We start from the raw sequence: 26,800 nt of genomic DNA on the forward strand, positions 1-26,800 counted from the left end.
GGCCTGTTTAGTAGACCTCAATAGATCTTTTCCAATATTCGTCCAGCCTCCTCTTGAGCCCACAAACTTTTTGACACCATGGTGTCCTTTGGCAAGGAGCTCCGCAGGATTACCACCTAATGTACAAAGATCTACTTCCTTTTACTGGGTCTGAACCTGGCTCCTACCAATTTGACATTCTCTTGCTCTGACACTGGGAGACAAAACAGTTAAACCCTCTCCAAATCACCCCGATTTCACAGGCCTCTATCATATTCTTCTTCCATCATCCCTTTCACTGACTGAGAAGTCCCAGCCTACTCAGTCATTCCTCACTCAGAAACCACTCCAGATTTCTGGTCATCTATGTTGCTTTTCTCCAAGCCTTTTCGAGGTTACTATACTACCTTCTTCCTGAGATGAAGGGAAGGGGAGACGAAACATTATTCAATGTATGGACATAACATGGGTTTAGACATAGCATAGTAATGTTACGTGTTTTATCTACTCCTTTCACAGTATCGCATAAGATTTGATATGGTTTCTTTGATCACTACTAAGCATACAGCGGATTGTTTCATGAGACTGACAGCAGTCTCAGGACCTCATCACAGGAGCTAGTGGTCAGCTCTAGAGTCTACCATTTTGCATCAGAAGTCCAGTTTTCTGCTTCCAGCATGCATCACTTCACATTTATTTGCACTGAATGCAGATACTGCATCAGAAGATGATCTAGATTGTGTGGTATCAGGGACATGGAAAAAATTTTTCAAATAATTTTAGTTAAAATCTGCAAGTTACTTGGATTACTGAAAATGAGCCAGCAATAACAAAAAAGCTGTGTACTTGAGAGAAAAAGCTGCTGAAGTGCTTAACTGAATAGAGCATTTAGGATACAGCAATCTTACTAACAGGACTGCACATGTAACAAAGTTTTTTTGGTCTTTGATCTTTGAGCTATTTGAAACCCCACAAAAGTTGAACAAAAAAGGTACAAGATCCTCGAGGAGTTGGACTCCCTGCCGCTCTGCAGCAAGCTTCTAAGTTCTTTTTTACAACCACCATCCACCAAAATAAATAAATAAATAACTTCTAAGCAAAAAAATGTAAACCAAGGCATTTCCTCTCGATTCCTTTCATGTCTTTTCATCACCTCATCTGGAGTCACATGCTCAGTCCTGACCTTTCCAGATTCTGCTCTCTGCCTCGCCACACTTATTCAGACTATCAAATTCATTTAGTGAAACTATCCTATCCTTTCACACTTGACTCTTCTCACAGACATGCAGTTCATTTTCATGCAGATCCACTTTTAACTTCAAAAGGTTGCTTTGTATCTCAGCTTCTGATGTCCCTTGTTTAAAACACTTTCAAATAAAGATCTGAAAAATGTGGTAGCAGAAAACTCTGTCTTCTTCATCCCTCAAAAAAAAAAATCCACTATAAAGCAAGACAAGAGGGCACACATCCACCCAGAGTTTCTTCAGCTCATCTGTAGCTCACTTAGCTTTCCTGTGCATAGCTGAAGTTACTGGGAATGCTTGGAAATGGGAGCCCATGGCTGTCAGGCTGAGCTGGTATCCTCAGTTACCTTCACATTGACAATTCCCTTTATGTTAAGCCTCCTCTGAAGTCACTGATTTCCAGGTATCCACACAGCAGTGTGGCTAGAGCTGGAAAACCCTTCTGGAAACGTCTAGCAGCGTCAACAAGCGTGACAACCTGACAAACACACAGCGTCATTAGCTGTGGCAGCCACACACCTTGACCAAGGCGAGAGCAGAAAACCCATGGTTACTCTATTAGGAGAGAACACCACACTACAAAAATTGATCCGCTCATCATTTAGTCAAGTTTGAGACACTCAAAAAAGGAAAAAAAAAAGGAAAAAAAAAAAAACACTATTTTATTTTCCTTTCTGAAGTCTCAAACAATTGTGTGTCTCTACATACACACAGAGCAACGCCCTGCTGTCGTCCTCTTGCACCACTGCGAACAGATTACACAACTGCTTCATATTGTAACTGTGAACTTCTCCAACTCAAAGGACTGATATTGAATCATGAAACCATTGGTCCATACAAAGCTCTCTCCACCTATTCAGAGATGCTTTAGCAATCATGCAGAAACAATTTAATTAAGATTATATGCAAATGCATAAAACAATTATGTGAAGAGATAAAGCAAAGAAAATCTGCAAGAAACACTTACCTTTAAGCACACCTAGGAAATACATTTGTTTCACAGCAAACTACTATAAAAACTAATGTATTAGCTTGATTAACCAAAATATTTTTGACTTTGAGGACAAAGACACAGTTTACCTGTTTGAAGGTCATTTCAGAATCAAAGTTTAAGATTCATTTTCAATTTAAAATACTTATATTGCAGTAATTTCAGGGGGGAAAGCACATTGAGAAGAATAGCACATTACTCTTAAAGTTCCCATTAATTTTCCAGATAAATATTTGAATTATCAAAACTGATTTTAAGTTAATACTATGCATGATTTTGACACGCCAAAACCAGGAATTTCAGAGCTGAGTCCTGCCTAGTCACTCACAAAATGAAAATACATTATAATCATGCTTTTTTTCTTGTCAGAATAGACAGAAAGGTATAATCAGCATTTTTTAAATGACATTTTAATCCCAGGAGGGATTTTTTTTTTGTACTGACCTGTGTTCCCATAAAATTTTCCAGCCATGCTTCTACCAGAAAAGCCACAATAATGCGCCCAGAAATGCTCTGAACCAAGTCAGAATGCCAGCAGCCAGTCACCTCCTTATTTTCCTCGGATTTTCACAAGGGTAGGATTTTTACTAGTCATAATATGGAAAGTTACAGCAGTCCTTCAGAAAAAGGGGCAAGACTAACTTCTTTAGCATAATAAACACCTGCTTCCCTTCGCTTGAATCAAAATGGAAATAAAACAATTGAAAGCATCATCATTGTTACAGGGATTTTACTTTCTTACAACAGACACTGCATCAAAACCACAGCAGTTCCAAAACTGAACAATTTTACAGCTGGCTGCAATATTCATTGCAAAACAAAACTCCCCAAGATTAAAAAAAGAAAAAAAGTCTTTTATATTAAAATACTGGTCAAGTTACTGATGAGGAAACGAATGAGTTTTTAGACCATTAACACAGACTCATGTAAAATTGATTCCATCGCAAGGAATTTGGATAACCATGTTATGCCTCTTCCAGTGCAATACTTGTTCTGATTTTAAGAACTTCTCGAAGAATCAGAATGATCTCAGCTTGCTGCTATTTCATTTAATTCATCATTGCGATATGTAGTTAATGCAGGAGACCAGATTTTAACAAGTTTTTCTGCACTTCTCAGGGCAGTATTACTATCTCTGCACAGGTTAGTAACTTTATCTACCAGCTAGCCTTTATGGTGTTGGTAATTAGCGACTAACAATTTTCTCCCCTGCCTCCAATCCCCTCCCACTCCAAACCAGCTCATCCCAGAGAAGCAGATGATAAAGTTATGCAGGGCTCCTTCAGAAACACGTATTCTGCCCAGCAACTCCCGAAGCCGGGGCTTAGCGCGGCCTCCAAACTCACACGCTGTTTTCCTCGAAGCGGTGAGCGCCACACGCTCCAAGCTCCGTTTCGCGAACGCTCGAGACTTCACAACAGCAGAAAACGGAGCAGAAAACGGAGCAGAAAACTCCAAACGGAGGCCACCGCCTAATGAGACATGACTAACGGGACTGCTGACTGTCCAAATATTTAATTGCCCTTGAATGCTGCAGTTCGGGTGGGTTAATCAAATAAACTTGCGTATCCTGAGGGACTATCCGTTATCTGCGTTTTCTTTAAGTCCCTACCCGACCTCAGGGCCTGCAGGAGGCCTGAGCAGCTATTAACATCTGCACACCAGCACACGCGGCAGGTGTCACACGCTCCGTCGTTGGCTGACGGCATCAGAAAGTTCGTCCAAAAGAAATCTCTCTGCTTCATAGGAATAAACACAACAACTCCCTTCAGCACACGAAGGCAACGTGCTCGAAGGGGTATCGGCAAACCTACACCAAGCGTAGGGAAACGAAACACAGCGGAGCACACAACGGTGCGGGAAGCGGGAACGCAGCAGACAAACACGGCGTCGCCCAGGCTTAACCATTCGGAGTTACCAGAACAAGACCGTGTCGATCTACCGCACAAACTGCATGTGTAGAATGCTCTCAGGGTCTCACAACGGTAATGAAAACAAATACCAAACCCAGGATTAAAATGCAGCTTAATTTCATGTACTTCTAACAACATTTGTCGCCATTCAACAAGAATTTATGCACCAATTCAAGCTGGTAGGAGTTTAATTCTCGGTATAAAGCTTTAAAAATTGAATTCAAAACAAAACAAAGGCCAGTATCTCCCAATTATTTCCAGAGCCTACGACTACAGGCCTCAACCGAAGGAATGTGGAAAGCTGCCACCAAAAAGCAGAGCTGATATATGACCCCAGATACTGTGATGCTAGCACACAGCTATAATAAATCAATATTAATTCTGCACACTGCTGTTACAAATATAAAGCTATGAAATTCCCTCACGCCCACCTGCCAGAGGGACAAAACTCAGACCAAGTTTGAGAGAGACGTTTTTGAAAGTCTCTCTAAAGGCATGTAATGGATTCCAGGAATGAACGTGCGCTGAATGTTCAGTGAACCAAATAATTTTTAATAGATTCCTCAAGGGAGATTACTTCACATTTTTAAATCACTTAGAGACCTTGGAATGACAATTTGATTCAAAAGAAAAGAAAGGTTAGTATACGTTTGGGGCAAGGGGTATTTTGTTCCTCTTTCAAAAGAAGAAAGTCGTCTACTGTAAGTTTTTGCTATGTATTTTACAAGATTTAAATCTTTACATTACTCTAATTTCTACAAACATAAAACTTAAAAAAAACTGAGTTTAAAAACATACACTGAGCAATTTCAAAAACTCTCTTTGCAGAAGTGCAATATCAGTAATTAGAGAAGGCTTATCTAACAAATTCTGGGGGGAAAAAAAACACCTTTATTAAAAGCAGGTCTGTGCAGCTCACCTCTTCTAACTGTGGCTGCAGAAAGGTGACAGGCAGGGCTAACTAAACTCTATCAGGTCTAGATTTGAAAGCCAAATGTAATATAAATTGGATCAGTTTTCAGATTGCAGAGGAACCTTTCCTCTCTCCCCCAGAACCAATGCCCACCTTATTAGCAAGCCACCACAGACCTCTACAATGTGGCAGCAGAATCAGCACTGGAAACAACTGCTCCTTCAAGGAGAAGTATTTTCTCAACCGTCTTATTAAATATGCAGGAAAATTAGCAGAAGAGCCTCAAACGCTGTTGTTGTTACAGTGATTTCGGCGGGATTAGGCAGAGCACTATGGAGGAAAAGACTCAGACAATGAGGCCTTTCATACAAGAGAAAGGAAACCTAACGTTAATCACACCAGTGAGTCAGTCTCTTCTACTAATTCCTAATCAGACATCAACAAATAAAGAGAAACACTTATTCTTATTTTAATTCTATTAAACAAACAGAAGTGAATAGAAGCTCTCACGCACTATAAAAATCCAGTAGCACATCTAGCCGTCTGATGAATGAAGAGCTATTAGAAGCACGAAAGGTTGGGAAATGAGGTATTCCATAAAACCCATCCACGAAGAAGTCCAGAATAGAAGATTTAGAGAAGTGCTGCATTAACAAGCGAGAGAAACTTCAAAGCCAAGAGACAAACTCAGTTGAAACCCTCCTCCATACAAGAGAGACCTTGAAGTTATTAGAAAAGACATCTGGTGCACTGCTTTGATTTTCAACATTAGTCATTGGACAAAAACAAAACATTCCCCCCCCCCAAGCAGCAGATAATTGCAAATCCACTTATACATACAACCTATCATTTATCACCTCATCAGTAACTGCTTGAGTCTGACGGAATTAAACACTCAAGTCGGGCAGTTTTTGTTAAAAGCAATAATTACATTGTTACTAGAATATACAATTAGGTAATAAAAAACAAAAACAAATCTGCCTAGCAATATTTTTTATGCACTCTCACAGAAATATTACCAGACTGGAAACAGGCAATGTTATAATAATAATAAAAAAATCCACTTCCACCAGAGTATAGCTACTTCTAATTTAAAACTTCACCCACAGGCAAAAATACATAAATGATTAGCATTATAGTGTTTATTTTAATTACACTGTGTAACTAGAATCCGAGAGACTGTTAACTCATTTCAGACACAAAGAAAGCCAATATCTAAGAGCTCATCCTCAATTTATAACCTACAGAGTTGCATTAGCGCACCCTATCACCTAAGCATCAAAAACAGAGTGTCTGCAGTACTCATAACATGCAAAAACAACTCAAAATAGAGCTACAGGCTCAAAGACATTAAAAAACAGGAAAAAAAAATAGGAGATCAGGAGATCCCTCACTTGCTCTGTGTACATGATGCTTAACAGTATCAAAAATGCCACCAGTTTTACAAGCACTACTCTTCAAAGTTTAATAAGAAACTTTATATAGAAAAAATTTATATATAATATATATATAGTGAACTCAAACTTACATTTACAAATACTTCCTAGCAACATAACTGCTGCACAATGTCCATGGTGCTTGTCTTGAACAGCTGATGATCTAAAGAAATAAAATACAATTGATGATTTCTAGTGCATTTAAAGACAGTTTAAAGTTCTTGAGTCCAAATGTTGATCCCAGCATTTGCCCATCTATCTAGGTTGTTTTGGCCAATGGAGAAGTCTTTAATCACTCTGCAGAAAAAATGTGCATCTTAAGAGAGGTCCAGCTTTATGACAAATGGTGGGTGGAGGTGAGAAGGGAAATAAAGAGAGCATCACAGCCTGTTGCCACACCGTCCTTCAGAACTCCTCCTTCCTGGAATTAATTATGCACTCTACTTCTTCCAAAGATATAAGCAAAGATGGTCACTGAGGTATTATAACAGCACGCTTTATTATTATTACAGTGTTTACAAAGTAAAAGCTTTAGGTAAGAAGCATAGCGGGAGCCAAGCACAATTATCAGGAGTAACAGCTTGCTTCTATAAAGCTGTTGAAGTTTTATCATCAAGGTGCATGTTACATGTTTGTGCTTTTCTCCTGTACACAGGTGAAAAGTGCTCTCTGAAATCACGGCCTCAGCTGCAGACCCAGATAACTCGGGAAACGAGCAGCACACAAAGCAAAGCGGAAACACAGTGCTGCATGCAGCCGTCGGGAGGTATTCGTCTCTGCACGAGGCACAGCACCAGCCCCGTCTAACGCTGGTGCATCGAAAACCCACACTCACACCAACCAGATCAGAAACGCAGCAAAGAGCAGCAGAAAGCTGGACTTTGCACCACCCAGAAAGAAAAGCATGGCTAAAATCAAATCCATGCACATCCATGTCTGAGGCATCCCTAAGCTCCCCCGGTGCCAGCCTGGGTGGGTGGGGAGCTGGGATCCCCGACCCACAGAGCTGGGCTGAAGAGAACCCCCTGCAATGGGACGCAGGGCAAGAAACTCAGGAATGAAAGCGCTACTCCAGAGCATCTTTTTGAGCCCATAATCCAAACAAAAGACTCCAGGTACCCCTGCATAACATTATACCCAAAGCACAAAGCATACTTCCATGGACTCCAAAACTATGGCAGAAGCAAGGGAAAAAAGTCATCAAACTAACAAGAATGATCTTTCAGCATCAGATTTTAATCTCACAAATATATTGAAGGTAATAATATTTTCCTTCAAAAGTTTACAAATTTATCTTAATGTCAAGAGATGGAATCAAAGCAATAACACTACAATCTGCTGAAATACCCTTCTCCTTAGCTGTAATTCTTCAAATCTGCACTTTATTGGTTGGAAGCTACCTGAACAAGGCCACAGCGAGCAAACAGAATCAGTATCAAAGAACACATATTCAAAAATGCATATTTCAACCTCAGGCTAAATATATTTCTTTGCAAGTATGTCTATTACCACAAATAATGCAAAGATCACAACACTCCACGGAGGACTAACTCCACAAGAATTCTGACAGTGCTCAACAGCAGTCCCTACAAAAGCAATGAGAGTATATGTTATAAAATTATTTGCAGCCTACTAGTTAACAGCTTTAAGAGGCTAATTTTCCTTATGTTAATTATATTTTGTTTTTCACTAAGCTTTGACACAAAAATATGTGATTGGATTGTGTCCCTCTTCTAGCCAGCTTCTATATTCTCTTAAATTCTGTGTGATACAAGCAATTAAAACATAATGAAAATACAAGTGTAGCTCTCATTGAATTTTAAATAAAATACAAATTTTGATTCTGTAATGACTGAACTTTTGATCAAATCTGGTATAACAAATTACTTAAGCTATGAATCAGCATAACTACTTCATATCTAAAAAAAACCCCAAAGTACCTTACAAAACGGACTTCATGCAAAAAAGGTCATTTTTCCCCCTTTAAGACACTGCAAGTCTTAAAAGTCTCAATGACTTCTTAACACATTGTGCCCAAAAGGACTAAGCTTTTATAATACCACACTACTTCTATGGTTCTACCTCAAGATAAAAGATGAGAGGCATAATAACTGCTAGATAGTACAATTTTAAAGTATATACGATAAAATCCAAACACTAGACTATCCTTTCATACTTCTATCTATTTACTTTACCAATTAATGATCTTATGAAAATGCATTGAGGCTGATCCACAAAAACTGATGCCTACCAAAAATTAGATTACCAAAACTCCTTTAAAAGGAGAGCCACGCAACATCCCACTTCCATCCCTACTCACAAAAGCCTCTAGAAAAATAACAGCTTTTCCCAAACTCCGCCAAGACCTAATTTTGCGAGGAAGTCTAGCTGAAGAATCAAGTACCATCCCACGAATAACATCCTGCTTCTGAAGAGACAGCACCCAGCTAACTTCAGCAGCAAGGATGACACACAAAAGAAGAATCCATACACCGGAGGGACGAAAAAGCAACTACGCTATCTGTATCTCAGAAAACAGAACAGATGTTATCCTTTGTATACATACATGCAATTCAGTGCCATCACTACGTTTACAATGAAAAATAAAGAGGCCTATTAAGCCAATAGACAGTTCCTCTCCACAGTAAAGCACATACATGCTTTGTTTCATTTTAAGCAATGTTGGGATTTCTAATATGGCTTTGAAAAAGGATGTCACATACCCAGTCTTCACATTTTTTCTCTGTTCAATTTCATCTGACAACTCCCAACTATAAACTTCTTGTGCCAACTTAAATAATTCTTCTCTTTCTCAGTAAGGCTGGAAGAAAGTGCTTACCCACTTGCCAGCTGCAGATGAAATTTTGTGCCAAGAATTAAATGTCTTTTGGGCAGGTTGTAAACTAGAAGCTTCTATGCCTGTTGAAAGACAAGAACGAGAGGGACCACCCTGTCCTTTCACATATGAACAGTTCTTCCATATTTCAGTTACACAGTGGATCACATTTAATTAAAACATCCAAACAGGGCTATTTTTTGCTAATACCAAGCTCAGATACGAAGAGATATTTTATCAATTTTGCTCTCAACCAGGCTTTGTATTTACATCACCTCCATTCTCTGTTCCAAACTTACCTCTGTATTTTTGATCTTTAGAGAAAATTCTTACACCATAAACTCCTTTGAACAAGCAAAACCTGTTTCATCATCTTTTTGGTAAGGCACAGATGTACACAGTGTGTACACTAACATTAAATAGCAAATGCTCCAGCTTCCCTCCCTTCGCGTCCTTTCAGAGTCTGAGGAGACTTCGACCTTTCTACAGAAAGTAAAAATACTTGCAGGCACTGGTCAATACCGCTCTCATGACGAATGCAAGGTGAACACCGAGGACAGCGAGCTGTTTCTTCCCCCATAGCCAAGAACGATGACGGGAAAGCACGAAAGATTCATGGATTAAGGCTACAGCAGAAATTAAATGAAGAGGCTGCAAAGAGCTTGAGAATTCCCCACCTATGCCGGGGCGAGGACTGGGCTCTCCTGGCTGACAGCCCCGCGCAGGCGAGGCTTCCTCCGGCTGTCTCGTCACACCACAGGACACCACCGAAACACAGGTAAGACAACACAACCGCGCAAACACCCGCGCGCAGGGCTTTCACCAGGGCACTGCCGAGAGATCCCGCTATCTCCGCTCAACCGTCTTTCCTACCCTCCTCCAAGTTCACACGCGTTTCCTAACTCACTACAGGATGTGACTGCATGTTCACATCGTCTACACTTTTAGTGCAACCTCATTTGGGGGATAAAAATAAAAAGAGATCACAAACCACACGCTGTAGCCTGTCCATCTCCAAGTCCTGGATTAGTCTCTAGAGCTCTGCGAAACTTCTAATATTGAATCACAGTCACAAAAACAAAGTCACGGGCTTGAATAAAACCTGCACTGTTCCAGTGGAAAGCAGGCTCTTCCGCTGTAGAGTACAGTCATTGGCCCTCTCCCCTGCCAAACATGATCCCATTTTCACTGTATTAGTAATCTGAATCTTATATTCAGAAAAATATTGCCAAATGTCGAATTGCAGTTAGAAATTCAACTAATTAAAATATAACTGTGAATGTCTATACTGCTAAAAGAACCTCTCCTATGGAAAAAAAAGATAGAACAAGTGTCTCAAGATGTTCACCAACACTATGAACTTGGTTTCCAGCATACAGAGAAGCCACGTCTCTACCGTCTCCATGAACCGTAGCGCCAAGTAGTGCCGGTTCCCCTTGCTCATTAAAGCTCTACAACTGGTGCCTTCTGTATGCCCACATTTCCCATTTCATTAAGCTCACTTGACATTAGATGAAGAAAGAGTACAAGAAAATTGCATATTTCTCACCCAAAGTAAACTTGTCATTTAAACCTTGTGTATAGATAGAATTTGATACAGCACTGGTGTAATGAGTCATTCTTCAGTTTTAGAGTTTGTACGACAGTATTTTTACATATGTATTGCAATACTTCCCAGGTAGCTACCACCCCATGCAATTGTAAATTTCTGCTGAAAAAGCAGCATAGACATGGGATTAGACACACTGCACAAGAATCTGTGTAAATGAAGCTTATTTTTGCAGTCAGATTTTGAGTAAAAGTAAATTCATCTAAGAAGCCCTCACGAACCATATTAACGGTTAAAGTTAATGTATTTCTTTAAAGGAGAATAAGCAATTATAGTGAGCATCACAAGTATTTCTTAATAAATTCTTCCAAACAGTTAAACATAAGCAATCCATACATCAACTTTCTGCTAAAGCTATTTCTTAGCTATGTAAGTTAAAACTGAATTCATTCCAAATGCTATATGGACTATTCACTATCCACTACAAGTGCTTTATTTGAAGAGAATGGGCTATTTTACACTCTTCTGTACTATGGCAGGACAATATATTTTAGGTTTTCCCTAACATCTTAATTTCAGCTTTTTATTTTTAAGATGCCTAATGGGCTTGAGCAATTTAATTTAACTTTTAAACCTGGATTCTAGGAGTCACTTGGGGGGTTACTTCAAAACCAAAATACAAAGGTTTATTCTTTATAACATACTAACAAGATGAGGTTAAACTCTCTGCCTAGTGGCATTCAGCACACTGACACTTTGTGGGGAAGTTTACAATTCTTCATAAAGGCAAAGTCCCAACTTCATTAATTTGCATGTGTGAAAGCTGCATTAGAAAGCATGCAGCTACACATTTAATACTTGGATAAACACCTGTAATGCATTTGTTAAAGATGGTTATTGTTATTCCTCTCTACTATCTAAATACCAAATCGAATGGAGCTACCAAGTAATAGATCTTCTGCAAACTGGTATCAAACCAGAGAGAAAAAATATCCTTCCTTAAAGGATAAAGTTAGCTGGTTAAGATTCAAGAAAGGAAGGAAGAAAAAGGCAGCAACAACTGTTTTCTTCTCCCCTCCAAACCACATATGCTATGACCTACAAGCAACATTTTCTGCTTAAAAGTAATACTTAAATGCAGATCTATGGCTGAATGTTATCACAGGGATTGCACTTACTTGACAGTCTGCTATTAGCCAACTCCATTATCGCTATTTGCAGTTTTTAAATGTACAGATTCAGAAGTAACTGTACAAACCCTCCATTACAAGTGGATTTATGGAAAGCCACAGCAATAATCATCCTCATTAAGCATATCTTCCCACAGCCCTGCATTATGTAGACACAAAGAGGAAAACATTTCTTCTCCGTTACCCGCAAGCTTAGATCTTTTTCCTAATAATCACAAGCTTAGATAACTGTCATTGGCAAAAGCAGAGAAGCCAGTAAAGTGTTCCCAAAAACTGGACTTTTTTAAAAAACCTTAAAAATACTTGCATACCTCCCAGTCCACAAGCAAAGATGCCAATGTAGGAAGTCCTAATTTGTTTTTCCAGCAACTGACATTTTCAATGGGAATAATATATGAGAATAAAATGGTATCTATGGCTTCTGCTATTACACTAAGAGCCCCAACCAGTACTTATCCAAGATATGTTTATGGAGACGCACAGGCAAAGAAAAGGGCAGATGGCAATATTTGTAACTAAGCTGAATTATAAAAATCTCTCGAGCTGAGCTGATGCATTAACTCTTCAGCCATAAGCTGTTTTAACTCCTTCGCACGTATGGCCACGCTGCATCCTGTTTCAACGAGCAGGACGCGTGCCAGTGACGTACGCCGAGGGACTCGCACGTTAAGATGATGGGTCAAAGAGAAATTGAGAACTTAAATAATCCAACAGGGTCACCCGCAGCACATCCAGATCACACAAACCGGCTGTTTTGCCGTGCAGATTTCTCTTCTTGCTTACCAAGTTCAAACTGCTGATCACGCACTTTAGCGTACGGATATATTACTCCTAAGTTCTCCAACCCACAGCTAACCACCATGGCAGAAATAATAAAATCAGGATTAAAGTACACTTGCTCTCTCCATAAAACTGTTCTTCTGAGCCAAACATTTCCTGCATTATCGTAAGGAGTGCAACGTACTTTATTTAAAAAGCTGTTTTTAAAACCACACAGCAGACCTGGAACAACCACCCATAACGAGACACAGGCATTGATCATTTATAGCTCAGGCCCTTAATAGTGAAGTAACAAATTTAATTTCAGATTAACATTTACTTCTAAGAAATGAACAAAGGTGGTTATACAAGCAGAATAAGGAAACTATATTTACTTTCCTTCCTCGCTCAGGTTAACTGCCTTCAGAGATGTCTAAAAAAGCAATATTCAACACAACTTACATCTGAAGCTTTGATTATCCAGTTATCTTCAGACTAAATCATTTTTTACAGCTCAATTCTATACTTGACATGAGAACATTTGATTTGATATTGACAATACAACTTCATTTGGTTACATCTGAAATAAATACCAAACTCCAAAATGCTTTAAAACAGCTGCCCAGGTCAGTCTCCCAGAAGCAGAGCACATCTTTTCCACGTAAGAGGACGGTAAGAGGAGATCTTTGTTTAATAGCGTGGAAATACTTTTCCTTTTTTTAAAAAAAATAATTTATGCTAGGTGCTTAAACCGCTGCAAGCGGGATTTTAAAGCAGTTCCTGGGCACCGAGAGTATCAGAGGAGCAAACACGCTCGTGTGCGGCGCTCCCCACCTTGCTCCGCGTTAGCGACCCCGCCGCCGCCGCCCGCACCCGCGGGGCCGCCCGCACCCGCGGGGGGCGGAGGGGCCCCCGCCCCGCCGCACGAGCTCTCCTGCCCGCGGAGGCGGCCCGCGGCTTCGCGCAGGGATTTCGGTTTTTTTTTTGTGTTTTTTTTTTTGTTTTTTTTTTTTTTTTTTTGTAGCTTTATACGTTTTCGTTCTCTTTCCCTGCGGCGGGGCGCTCCGCTCCCCTCCGCTCCCCTCGCTCCGCTCCGCTCCGCTCCCCTCCCCCCGGCAGTCGCCCCGCGCCGCCCTTTGTCCTCGCCGCGGGGCCCCGCCGCGCCCGGCGCTGCCCCCCGCCCCGCTCCCCGCGGTCCCGCCCGCGCACCCCGGGGCCGCCCCGCGCCGCCGGTCCCCCCGGCGCCGCCGCCGCCGCCCCGGCCCGCGGCGCAGCGCAGCGCAGCGCCGGCAGGTGCCCGGCAGCGCCCCGCGCCGCGCGGGGGCCCCCGCCCGGCGGCACCGCCGCCCTCCCGCCGGCCGCGGAGGCCCCGCGGGGCGCAGCCGGCGGCGAGCGGGCACCGCGTGGCGGCGGCGGGCGGGAGCCCCGGCCGTGCGCGCAGCGCCGCTCAGGGCGGCCCGGGGCCGCGGCGGCGCGGGCTCAACAGGCGGCGGAGTTTGGCGGCCCCGCGGGAGACGAGCCCGCCGCGCCGGGGCCGGGGAAGGGGCCGCGGCCGAGCCACTTACCGCGGCGCCGCGGCTCCGCCGCCCGCATGCTGCCTCCGGCGCCGCGCGACAGCCGCCCGCTCCCCGCCGACCGCCCGGCGGCTCCGCTCCGCTCCGCTCCGCTCCTCCCTCAGCCGCCGCCGCCGCCGCCGCGCGGGACCGCGCTCCGCGCGCGCCGCCGCCGCCAGCCCGCCCCCGCCCCCGCCGGGGCCGCGCGCCGCGCCCGCCCCGCCCGCCGCCGCCGCGCCGCCACCTGCCGCCCGCGGGCTCACCTGGGCTGGGCCGCGCGGCCCCGCGGCGCGGCGAGGCGCTGCCCCGGCCCCGGCGCCGTCCGCCGCGGCCTGCGCACGCTGCGCGCACTGCGCTGCCGCCCGCCGAGTCGGCCCGCAGGCGGCGGGCAGGGCCCGCCCCGGCCAGGTGTGGGCGGGGGCGGGGGCGGGCGCCGCCGCGGGGCGGGGCGGGGCGGGGCGGGGCGGGCGCGGCGCTCGCCAGGGCCCCGGCGCGGCCTCGGCGCCCTCCCCGCCGCTGGGCGGCGCGGCCGGGGCCGGGGCCGGGGCCGGGGCCGGGGCCGGGGCCGGGGCCGGCGCGGCGGGGTCCCGGCGGGGCCGCTCGTCGCGCAGAGCCGCCCGCGCCTGAACCTCGGCGGCTGCTGCTCGGCGCTGGCTGCTGCGCAGGCTGGAGGCCGGGGCGGCCCGCGGGGCGCTGCGCGCTTCCCCCCTTCCGCAGAGCCTCGGCCTGCGCCGCGCGGCCGCGGGCCGCCCCCCGGGCCCGCTGCGGCCTGCGGCCGTCCGGACCGCCTTGCGGTGAGGAGCTGCGGCCCTTAAGAGTCGTTGCAACCTGTGCGTTCAGTAGCATGCTGTTTCTTCAGCGGCTTAATTATTTGTGCTCTTATTTTTTCCCCCATCTAGTCCCCTGAACTTAGTGTAATAGAGGTGAGTTTTCGCTGGGCTTTTAAGATGGCTGAAGGGTTAAGTAAGTCAACTGCAGTGATTATTTTGGTGCTCTTTGGTTCGTTGCCCAGTCTTTTGTAGGTGCTGATACTACCTACATCAGAGTAGGCAGTAGCGCCGAGTTTGGTGTTCTGACCGTGCTGCCGTTCTCCTCTGCGCGCTGTGCTTGGACTGTGACGGCATTTCCCACGGCATGCTAATTTCTTCCTCTGTGGTCTCCAGGATTTCTTCTCATGTGTGGGAACTGCATTTCTTTCAGGATTCTTTCATGTTGGCCTCTCACCTAGATTTCACCAGTTGAGAGCCAAAGAATACTTTGCAGAGTTGAGAAGGTTCTTCCTCTGTCTGAGAGCTGCTGCTTCAAGCCCTCTGAGGAACACTGTGCTCCACATCCCTGAACGTGACTCCGGGGAGTGTGATTTTTGTTCAGTGCATCATGCTTCACTCGGGTCTGCCTTAAACTAAGCATCGGAAGCACCAGTCTTACCTCTCTGCCTCATGGAGAAAAGCTCTGACACGGGAAAGCCCTTGGGCTGCAAGATACTTCCCTTCCTACTTGGTATCCAAATGCTGCTGCAAAAAAGCCCTTCTGTGCATAACACAGTGAGGCCATGGAGCTTAGAGTAAGTGTTGCTGGCTTAGTGCCACGCTACACTGCCAAAGTGCCCATGGGTTCTACTCTCTGTATTAAAATTTGGATGTGCTTCAGGATGCTTCAGAGCACAAGACTATTGGAGAGCGTTACTACAGAGCAGGAACTCACTGAGCTGCAAGAGGGAGTCAGTTCCCTCAGCTCATGCCACAGCAATATTGGCAAGTTTAAGGTGGGTCACATCAGCTCAGCCCCTCTTCATTTTCGTTGGAAGCAATAAGCTATTTATGTTGCTTGAAAATGGAAGATTTGTGGTTTAATACTCCCTTACTAATCTTGTCAGCTGCTTAAAAATTTATGAGTGGAGACACTGAAATGTTGGGCCGTTCTTTGAGATTTTTAAGGTATTTTTAGACACTTAAACATGCAGGTTCCTAAACACCTTTACAAATACTGGCTCATGTGACTGACGGAGCTGCCTCATAAACTCTTGATGCCCTCGAGCTTCTAGCCAAGACTTGTATATAAATGATTGTCCCATGGGTGTAAACTATTAATCATCAGCATTGTGAAACAAAGGGTTTTCAGATACAGCTACCACCCAAAATTCTGTAGTATGTGCCTTGTCCACTCTTGTAAACGCTTGAAAGACTGTGACTAGCATAAGCCCAAAAGACATTGGTGCTTTGTGGTCAATGTTCCCCAGTTTGTCCTGCCAGTTTGTCCTCCAGGTATTCAAGGATTTTGCAATTGAGGTTTGCTGTTCCTCGAAGCAGAGACGTTGGCTTAAGCCATTCGCATAGTACAGGATGCACTGGCATGTTGTCACCAGGGCTATACTACTACGGGGGGGGGGGCTGCACAGAGTCCTAAGGACAATCCCCGAGTTTGGCCCATCAGCTTTCACACAGCACCGTGTTGTTTCATTTCTGTATCTCTCATAACTTCAGCCGATCTAGCCATTTCAATGGCAAGTGTTTTGGAAAATAAAGTCTCACTTTGTGTTTGCAGCATCTGGTTAAACTCTCAGTAGCATTTCCTTCCATCCGATCCAGATCTCCAGAGGAAACGTTTACACCCATATTCCTGTCATATGTGTTATTTGATAGCAGGCTATTGGATAGATTCTGTGGGATGGGATTTCTTTACCTTTAACATAATAAATTAATATAAAATCAAAAGACTAGGATTCTGAGTTTTTGAGACTTGCCAGAACAACTTCCCTGCTCATTTCAGGTGTTGCTAAACTTGCTAAATATTTTGGATTGGATCTATAAGCCGGAAAACCTATCAGAAACTTTCCCAGCTATTTCTTATTGTGGACAGTATACATGCTGATGACTTTTTCTCACCCGATTTTGTAATAACTGTCAATTGTATTGCCAGGTCTTCTGGTTTCACAAGTGCTTAGTGCAAGTGCTCAACTTTGTGCAAATGTAAGATAATACATCTCCATCCGTAGATCTACTTGACAGCACAGCTTGAGGACCATATGGCCTTGACTCTGACTGCCCACCATTTTTTCAATATTACCCCCAAGATTCTTTTATTTCCTTCATAGACAGAATTATTAGAATTCTCTGGTTTGCTCCAAATACAAAACTCTATCTTGCCCATTTCTAGTCTTCCCTGACTAAAGAAACTGTTGTGGCCTTGTAGAGACATCCCTGAAACTTTTTCATCCACAACATGAGTTGGTATCATCTCTGGTATCTTTAATTAGGGGATAACAACTTGTCCTTAATTTTGCAATGTTACAAACTGTACTTGATTGAAAAAACACAAGTCAGCCTTATTATAAAAGCACAGACACATGCCACAGTGGTATTTGCTTCCATTTCTTGACTCAGCCACCAGCCAATGTGTCTGGTCAAGGCCTTTTAAGTTCTCTTAAACCTTACTTAACTGTTCTGTGAAGAAAGTACAGTTGTCTTTCCCTTCGATCATCGTTTATACCATCAACCTGAATAGATCAGTTTAGGATATGCTGTGGCTCTCTTGCTGTGGCTTTGCATAGTGCTTAACATAGTTGAAGCTCCCCTCGATTGCCTTAGAGATACTACGAAGACATAAGCATGAATAATAATTCTAATAATTCATTTCTGTTCATTTATCTCCTTTTCTTCATTATAAAACAGAATGGTAAGTTCATTGTAAATAACTCCAAAAAAGCACACAACTTGACAATTTTATTCCTAGCACAGAACTATACTTCAGGCATTGAGTAAATGCGAAAAGTTTTCTGGTTCCTGACTGAATAAAATGTGATAGAGGAAGGCCCTGAGATACTGCTCACTGGTACTAAAATTGAAATGACCTTCTGCTTTTGCAAAGGGCCAAAATCTGGTGGAAGTAATGGCAACTGTGTCATGGAATATGTCTCCCAAAAGTATGAATGCAGTCACCTGTCCAAAAAAGCAGAATTACAGGTGAATAATTATCCTTTGCAGTAGGGTGTCCACACGTTCAAGCCCCCAAAGGTCAGTTCACTGCCTTTCTCTAATCCTCAATAAATGAAAATAGAGGAACTTAAATCTCTAGAAATGACACATCATGTAAATATAAATTAAAGAAAGCAATTTGTAAGTACAATAAGCTTACCACTGAAGTGGTCTCTGCTCCCCTTTTTTGTCAGATCTCTGAGAAATCCACATTTTTATGGCTCTCATTGCAATGGTGTCTGTGCTTAGCCAATTTAAGAGTTACTCCGGTGGTCCTCAGCACTGATTCTTTATGGTCTGGCTGACCACAGGTTCCCAGGCTGCAAAATATGGTCTGTCAAAGAAATGGAGAAGAGCACTAATCACACTAGTATTTCAGCACTTCCTAAACTAATATATTTATCCTCACAGGATTTCTGTGATGTACGATATTACTACTGCCCCCCTTTTAGAGAGGAAAAACAGATGCACACAGCAGCTAATTGACTTAACTAATGTCATGCAGGAGCCTGTGGCAGAACAGTGAAGTGAAATCAGTCGCCCAAGCCCGGTGCTGTGTACCAGAGGACGGTTCATCTTGAACACTGTTGAAGGACTTTGAGCCTGGTCAGTGCCCGCTGGCTTTTACAGCCCCCTGCAAATTCAAAGCACAAACTCTCAGATCATGGCAAACTAGGAAGGAAGAGACTATGATTTTCAAAGAAGCCCAAGTCATTTAATGGCAGCAATGTTAGCCTGGCCCAGATTTGCAAAGTGCCTGGGCTTTTGTACCTGCTGTGGGGAAGAAATGTTTTTTTTTTTTTTCTTCATGACAAATGCTGAGAAGACATTCCTGATATTTGATCAAAGCTCGTAGCTAATTTCAGCCTTGTCAGAAAATCCATCTGGGGACTGCGAGCTCCCCTCCTTGCTTTCACACTAGGAAAAGCAGTGTCTACTGGAAATTGTAATTTCAGCCCAATTCTTTTTTTCATTTTAATTTTTAGTCCTGTTTACCTCTTTATTTTATATTTAGTTTTCAGAACATGTTGAAAGCATTTATAAAGAAGGCGTGAAGCAGTTAAGACAGTAGTGGAGACTATGTTCGGGCCCCTTAGAAACAACTCTGTTTTAAAATTTCAAGTTGTGCTGTAAGTACTGGATGAGGAATGCCACTAACAGCTCATGTGCACAGGAGTGGGTTTTTGATTAAATGCTTGTCCTTATTAGCATTTGGACAGGAAAGGGAGTGGCGTTGACTTACCTCGTAGCAAATTTATAGACCTTGTTAGAGAGGTTAAATTTTTATGCTGACTAAACTTTTCCACACCCTCTTTCTGCAATGAAAAAACACCTCAAATTTTCAGCCCACAGCCAAGTAGCAGATGAAGTAATAGAGAATTTTTTCACGTTAAAGCAAGGGAAGTATCTCAAAGTACTCCTCTGTGCCAAAAATGATTCTGTTCAAATGGCTGCTACTTAGGCAAATAACTGTGCCTCTTACCAGCTTTTAATATTTTGTAGGACTGCAAAGCTAGTGCTTTCCCTTGTATGCATCATCTACTCACGTTCTGATTGCAGCGTGGATTCTGCCGTTGGTTATATATGCAGCAGCACCCTCTGACAACAGTCACGTAAGATAAAGAGGTAATTTGAAGACCAGAGATTGTAACAGAAAGAAGGATCACCCTGACTGCAGCTGTGTTGCCACAGATGACAGGCAAACAGGAAATATATATTGGCTTGCCTATTAGATCCCAAAAGGAGCTGATGTGATTGCTGTTTACCAAATTTTCTTTCTAACTTAGAAGATCTGATCCTGAAATTTTCAAGATGTAATAAATAGGAAGTCTCATTTTCTTACCTCAGTGTTTGAGAGCTGTAATCCTGAAAAGACGAGGGAAATAAAGTACTGTTCTCACATCAGAGAGTCTCAGATTTTTATATGCAAATTGCAAGGTTGGAGTTGGAAGGGTCATAGGAACCCTCAGACACAGCACTGTCACTGTGGCACTGCTCTAAGGCAGAAGTCTACAAAGAAATCAAGTAGCAGAATTTGGCCACTCATCTTCTACAGTCAAGCCCAGAGGTGGGATCTGGGGACCAGCCCAACTATAAGAGTGGATGTTTGGATTTTGTGGTTAAACTATTAGAGGTGCTATAGTTGGCCTTGAGTGCTATAGGCAGCTGTGAACTTGGCAGATCTAGAATTATGCTGCTGAATTTTACCTATTACTCTTATAACCAACAGTGTATTTTCTCTGTGTGAAGCCCAGCATCCAGGCTCTGTGCAAGGACCACATTTTAGTCCTCGCTACATACGAACAACGTGGAAGTATCACAGTTACTATGAAAGACTGTAGCGCTATAAAGCGTGACTGTGGTGGGATTAACTTCCACAGCCCTGGGTACAAGCACGGAGCAGCGTTCTCCTCCTGGCCTGTGCAAGTGAGTAATCCTCATAGCTCTCGCTGGGCAAAATTCTCACCTGGGAAGAGGCCAGAATGAGGGATATACGACATATATAAGACTTAATCTTAGGAGCTTGGAAAGGACATAAATTCTTCCCAGAATTTTGCTATGATTTCACAGAAGGATATATATGTATTATAAAATGAAGCTGTTCCTTAATGAGTATTTTTCTTTAATTCATTCCTTTCACTCCTCACTCCACCCCCTATCTGCTCATCACCTCCCCTCTCCACCAAAAAGAATCCCAGCAGGAACCAGCTGTCTTGACAGGACATTTAAACTTCTTTTGTAAAAAAATAGATTTGTATTTTATGGCTTAATATTTTAGAGGCTGGTGACTGGTTAAACTTCTTTCAGCACCAGCACCTCTTGCTTTGGGCTCCAGCCTTCAAATAAGTCACTAGTTGTCATGATTTACTGTGTATACTATGGGACAAGTGCAAGATTTTGACAAGAAAAGATATTTGGGTGTTATTTGAGGAGACATGGGGAAAGTCACTTAGCTCAGTATTTATACAGAACGTCTTTCTTCTCTCAGAGGTCACCTCTGTTGGAATAACAGGTGCGGTCTTCTGAGCACTTCAGACATCAGCTGCAAGGGCTGTTCAGGGAGGTTATAAGTTTCCTATTAAAGATACTCAGCATTTCAGGGAATAAATTTTGTTTAACAAGGCTTTCCATCACAATTCTAACAGAAAGGTACAGCCCTTAGGCACAACTTTTGCTTTTGTGGTGATAATAATGTTATTTCTAAACACCATTCCCATTAAGATGTTCAGAGCAATGGATGCAGAAACCTATTGCTGAAAAATATATTTCAAAGCTTTGAAGGCAATTGTCTACAAATTTAAGTAAGAGCAATAAAGCGAGTGAGAAAGAGACAATAAACATGGTACAGACTTTGGTCAAATTTGGGAATAAAGGTTTTCTGCGGCACTGTTAAACTGTGGGAGAGTTGGCTCTAGTAGACACTCTGCAAATACTACAGAGAATGGTGTTTGGTTTTGTTTTTATAAGCATCCTGAGATGGCATTTCTCCAAAACTGAAGGGTTAGGCATGTTTGACAAATGAAACTGGCTGGCTGAGCATTCCTTAGCTGTTTCTTCCTGAACCACTGCCCCTACAGAGCGCTTCCTCCTTGGCCCTCCTCTAAACTTGAGTGTTTTATACAGCCTTGCATGCCTTTTTTGTTCTAAAATAACCCTCAAGTGATCAGCTCTCGGGGTTCATCTAGCTTTTCCTTTTTCTCTCCACTCCTGTTCCCTCCAGCACGCACATGTGTGCGCACACAGCCCCCAACCACTTCCCTACGGAGCACTTCAAGGACTGAGTCACCACTCTGGGACTGGCTGCTCTTCTCAGCTTTCCTTGCTGGGAAAGCCTCTAAGGCAAACTTCGAAACAGAGGCACTGCAGTCACCCCTGCTTGTATTCCTCTAGCCCACATTTTCCCATCTGCAAGTCTTTTAAACAACTTCAGCACGTCACTTGCCAAATTTGCTTTGTATAGGTTCTTGGATTAGCCTCATCACCATAGTATCTGAGCACCTTTCAGTCATGCATGAAGTGATGTGACTAATATCTGGCTTGGGTGATTTGCTCGCTCTCTCTCCCTGCCTTCCCATTCTTTCTCAAGAAGGAGAATTGTGCCTGCTGTGCAGTATTCTTTGTTTTGTTTCAATAATGTTTCAGTTTGCGAGATTTTTCTGTGACTGAGAAGCTGGGGGTGTCACCCACAGTCTTAATTCTTTTGTCTCTTAACTATGCTCTTTTGAGATGTTGAAGATTTTTACAATTTTCACATAATCTGGGCACTACATTCCTGTGATACAAAGAATATTCAGTGTATAATATTGTATAGAATGACTAAAACTGTCTGGCACTATTGTATCTCATGCTTTTGGGTGAAAGTCATTCTTTAACTATTAGAAATCAGGCTGAGAACTTGCTGAGCCCAGAATAGTCCACATGTCTTGTGATTTTTATGCTTTCCTCTGTACCAAACGTGGGGCTACACTGAGGTCTGTTCTGATCTTGCCTGACCAGTACTGAAAGAAAACAGTGATTTTCATATTCAGTTTTGATTTAAATGGTGGACTCAGCTTCTGTCTCTCCCCATCCTCCAACTGGTTCTCAGCTGAAAGGAAAAGGAACTGCAGAGTTCCACAAAGAGAGGTGGAATTAAACAGGCTATTTTTTTAAAAAGCAAGTAAAGAACCTTAAATTCTTAAATAATTCTTTTTGGCTGTCAAGAAAAACCTTCACTCAAAATCTTTTTTCTCTTAAAATACAAAGTGATCTTTAAAAGGAGTTGTACAAATAAGTTCCCTCAGGCATTCCTGTAGTGCACCATAGCATCCAGTGCAGTCTTAGGAGTTGATTTAAAGCATTCCGAACTGACAAAAATTGAAACTGCAAGAAGGAAAGACAAGCAAACTTCAGCCGCTTTGGTCTGTTGTGGATTTCCTGCAGGCATCTGAAAGGAAGATGAACCTATTCTATTCCATGTCTTGCCCCTACCCACTGCAGCCTTCCCCAGGACCTGGGGCAGGACCAGAGTTGCCACTAAGACAGGCCTTGCCCCGTTTTACTGGGGAAAGTAAAACTGTGTGTGTTACTCCATACACTCTTCATAGCCCACCTGGTATTTTAAGACCTGAGCTTCAAATACAATTTAATCCAGAATAAGCCAGTACCATCAGCAAAAGAAGCAGCCAAATCATATTCTTCCTACCTGAGATTCCATTCTCCATTGAGGTGGCAGAAGCACTTGAGTGGCTACAGCATGAACCGCATCAAGGGACAGTTCTAGATTAAACAAATCGGCAAAAAAAGTCATGTTTTAACCTCGATGTACTCTCCTTTGCAGCCATGCCTATTCTTGCACCAACACGATGGCCATTAGGCAAGGGCTGGGATGAACAGCTGTAGCCAGTGGGAAAGCAGAGCTGTTGACCGTAGCAGAGCTGGTTTGTTTTTGCTAGCTGACAATTGAAACTTCTCTCTGCAGCCGTGATAGTTTATGCTGGCCTAAACTATATGTAAAATTACAGCCTAACATAAAGGGTATAGCTTTGTGCCTAGTTTGAATTTAAAGGGTCTCCTTAGGGTAAAAAGTACATCAATACTATGACCAAACACACTGCATGGTTTGTTTGCTGAGTTCTGCACCGGCTGTGTAAAGCAGCTGTAAATTCAGGTAGCTTCTTTGCATTACTGGTAGGGCACAGCACAGCCAGCGCTTGGGTGAACCTGGGACGTGCTTTGCTGCATCAGAGACACAAAAGGAGAGAGAACCTTTGTGCCAGCAATTTGTCTGCATCCTCCGAATTTCCTTTCTCTGAACAGGGAAATAGCCCCTTCCTGTAGCAACAGTGCAATTCCCCCATCCCAACCTCGGTAACAAGAGGATGAGATACCCTTTTCCTCCAATTCCTCCCACAATTTTGTATCCTAGCCTCTATCCCAGTTCCCCAAAGGATGCAGAGTGTAAGCCTTCCCCTCTTGTGCAGGCTGGAGACACTAAAAAGTGCTTGGGGCAGAGGGGGATAAAGGAGGGAGAAAGGAGCTACTTGAAGGTGAGCACAGAGGCTATGGTGGGGGGAAGCAGGATACCTACAGCGCTTGAGAGGGGCTGCCGGGAGTAAGGTCCCTCACCCAGGGGAGGTGGGCTGAGGATGTTCCAGCAGTTTGTATCAGTGTTAAAAACGTGCATCTTAATTTCTAGTTTGAGTTTGTCCAGTTCTGTCTGTCTCCGTTCATGTTATGCCTCCCTGATCTGCTAGAGAGCCCTTCAGTGTTGAAGGACGCAAGACAGGCGGACACCTTCCGTGAGCTAGAGTCTTCTCGTCTGGGGAAACTGCTGCATCTGCTCTTTGCAGAGAAGCGTTCACTTTTTCAGTATTCCTTTTATAAGAGGATCCAGCTGCAAGTTTATAGCTGATTTTTTTCCTCTCTTTTTTTTTTAATGATGGGCAAAGCTGAGGGGCAGAGTCGCGCTGCTGAAGCTGGAGTGTCTGCCTAGAACTTTCTCCAGGTGCAGGGATTTTAGCAGATGTTTTTGTATTGTCCAGACCAGACAAAAAGCTGTTCAAATTAAAAATTCAGCTCCGAAGCCAGGAAGTACATGTCCAGATGGGCAGTGAGATGCCTAGAGAAACCTCTTACGGCCCCCGCGGGCAGCGCTGCTCTGTCCCCCGGGCGCCCGCTGTCCTTCCCCGCACATCCCCGGGGGACGCAGCGAGGCAAGGAAGACGTCGAGGGGAAGCAGGCCACGCAGAAGAGGAAGAGATCCCTTAACGTCTTCCTGGGGTGCCTCCTCGTTCAACACGTCGCTCCAATCTTATTTGTGTGTCGCCAGCGCGCGATGGAACGTGCTGTGACAGTCCAAACGAAAACGCTATAAAATAAAGAGGAGTTTGTACTGCATTGGCTTAAAGACTGCATCAGTCTTTCAAATGGCGTTTAATATTGCCATTTTGACTCTATAGATAAAGCTTTGTCACGCTACCGTCGTAAACTTCAACTTTCAGCTTTTTACCACAAGGTTATGCTTGGCGGTGACAGCCCAGCCGAGAAGCAAGTAATTCTTTCAAAATCTGAGGATACATAACCCCTCTGAAAATAATTTGTATGTAGAAAAAACACGCATTAGTGGAATTTGTTGTTTGTATAACCCAAGAACAGTTTTAATTAAACAATAAATCTAAGAAGCAATTAGGCAAAAAGGGGTTGAGGCAGAATTAGTATTTTGAGAGAAAGCTGAGATACTGCAGTTTAAAAATCAGGCAGTCCGCGTGTTCAGCGAGTATCTGCTACAGCACCTGTGGAAAAGCCACAGTGTGGTGTTGCATAAATAGATGCCTATCAGGCGAGAAGCTTCATGGGTAGATATGTAATTATACAACATTTTTTAAAAAAAGGGGGCATAATATTTATATTGCAGCCTGGATTGGCTTCAATCATGTGCATAATACATTTATTTGAAAACATCCTAATTATGTGTTTACCTGACAGAAGGAGCCATTACAATCACCCTGGCACATAAACCCATTTTATAAATCTGCCTGCTTTTGCCTTTACCCCAGAGACCTGAACCAACTGCACGTTTATGACTATTTATATAAATCTATGAAATAAATAGTATTTTTAAAGGATATCATAAAAACATTTTGGACTTTTTCTCTTCGCTCTAGATTTTTATAAACCATTTCTTCTTAGAGCTGTTCAGAACAGAGATGTTGCATTTTATATGCATGGAAAAAAATGCATTCTTAACACTCTGGAAATAATAACAAACTCCTCAAAAGATTTAAATTAGTTTGTTCCCTGAATTAAATGTCCCATCTGCTTCACTTCCCTCCCCAGGCTGCCTCTTGTCACCTCCCTATGTGCATGCACTTCCCCCCCCCACCCTTTGGAGTTGCTTATGAATTGTAAGAAATACACTGCTACTTCAGCCTGGGACGGTTGTTTGGTTGGAAAAAAGAAAAAAAAAGAAAAAAATCAGGTTTAGTGTTTCTGTTGGGTGCTGAGCATTCACATCTTACCTCGCTGCGGTAGGAAGGAGGAGGCTGCGTTCGCCGGCGCGTTGCTGCAGGGCTGCTCGGGGGCCTCGACTGCGCAGCCCGCGCGGCGGTGACGGGGTCGCTCGTGACCGCTGGGGTTGGAGAAGTGCGTGTGTGGGGGGGTTGTTTTAAACTCCGAATACCGAAGCATTTGGGAGAAAGGAAAACAAATATTAAGAATTCTAACAACTTTGCAAACAGTCATAAGGGGGAAGCATGGTGAATCTGGGGCTTGGTGACCTTGACGATGCCTTTCCAAATAATACTGATTGCCTAATACACTAGCAAAGCTAAAGCAAATCCTAATTTAAGGCTGGCTCCATCCTTTACTCACAAGATTTTCTCTCTCTCTTTTTTTTTTTTTTTCTGGAGAGAATACCCCAGTCATATTTAAAAATGGCACAGCAAACCTTAGCTGAACATCTCCCTTCTTAGAAAAGAAATA

The 26,800-nt window shown here is 43.4% G+C and overlaps 1 protein-coding gene and 2 long non-coding RNA genes across 6 annotated transcripts in view; all 3 read right to left on the minus strand.

Moving 5' to 3' along the window:
- The window catches only part of PTPRF (protein tyrosine phosphatase receptor type F), a 386,501-nt gene extending 371,813 nt beyond the window's left edge, over positions 1-14,688 (minus strand). The window contains exons 1-2 of one of the 4 annotated variants that reach the window (XM_062581929.1): positions 14,376-14,433; positions 6,569-6,639 (exon numbers count right to left, since the gene is read on the minus strand). The gene's annotated coding sequence lies outside the window, so the exon portion shown is untranslated. Of the gene's footprint in view, positions 1-6,568; positions 6,640-14,375; positions 14,452-14,626 lie in introns of those variants that run through there. The other 3 variants (XM_062581931.1, XM_062581932.1, XM_062581928.1) reach the window with 3 other exon arrangements.
- Positions 14,689-18,065: 3,377 nt separating this feature from the next.
- On the minus strand, positions 18,066-21,040 carry LOC134143375 (uncharacterized). Its single transcript, XR_009959097.1, has 4 exons — positions 20,181-21,040; positions 18,830-18,971; positions 18,498-18,671; positions 18,066-18,301 (listed from the first exon to the last, which is right to left on the minus strand). It is a non-coding gene; the product is annotated as an uncharacterized LOC134143375 (long non-coding RNA).
- Positions 21,041-21,062: 22 nt separating this feature from the next.
- Positions 21,063-26,413, minus strand: LOC134143376 (uncharacterized). The gene is made up of 4 exons (XR_009959098.1): positions 26,338-26,413; positions 24,408-25,187; positions 23,523-23,596; positions 21,063-21,389 (listed from the first exon to the last, which is right to left on the minus strand). It is a non-coding gene; the product is annotated as an uncharacterized LOC134143376 (long non-coding RNA).
- Between the last annotated feature and the right edge of the window lie 387 nt (positions 26,414-26,800).

This window comes from Rhea pennata, chromosome 8 (assembly GCF_028389875.1).
Source record: "Rhea pennata isolate bPtePen1 chromosome 8, bPtePen1.pri, whole genome shotgun sequence".
Taxonomy (NCBI): domain Eukaryota; kingdom Metazoa; phylum Chordata; class Aves; order Rheiformes; family Rheidae; genus Rhea; species Rhea pennata.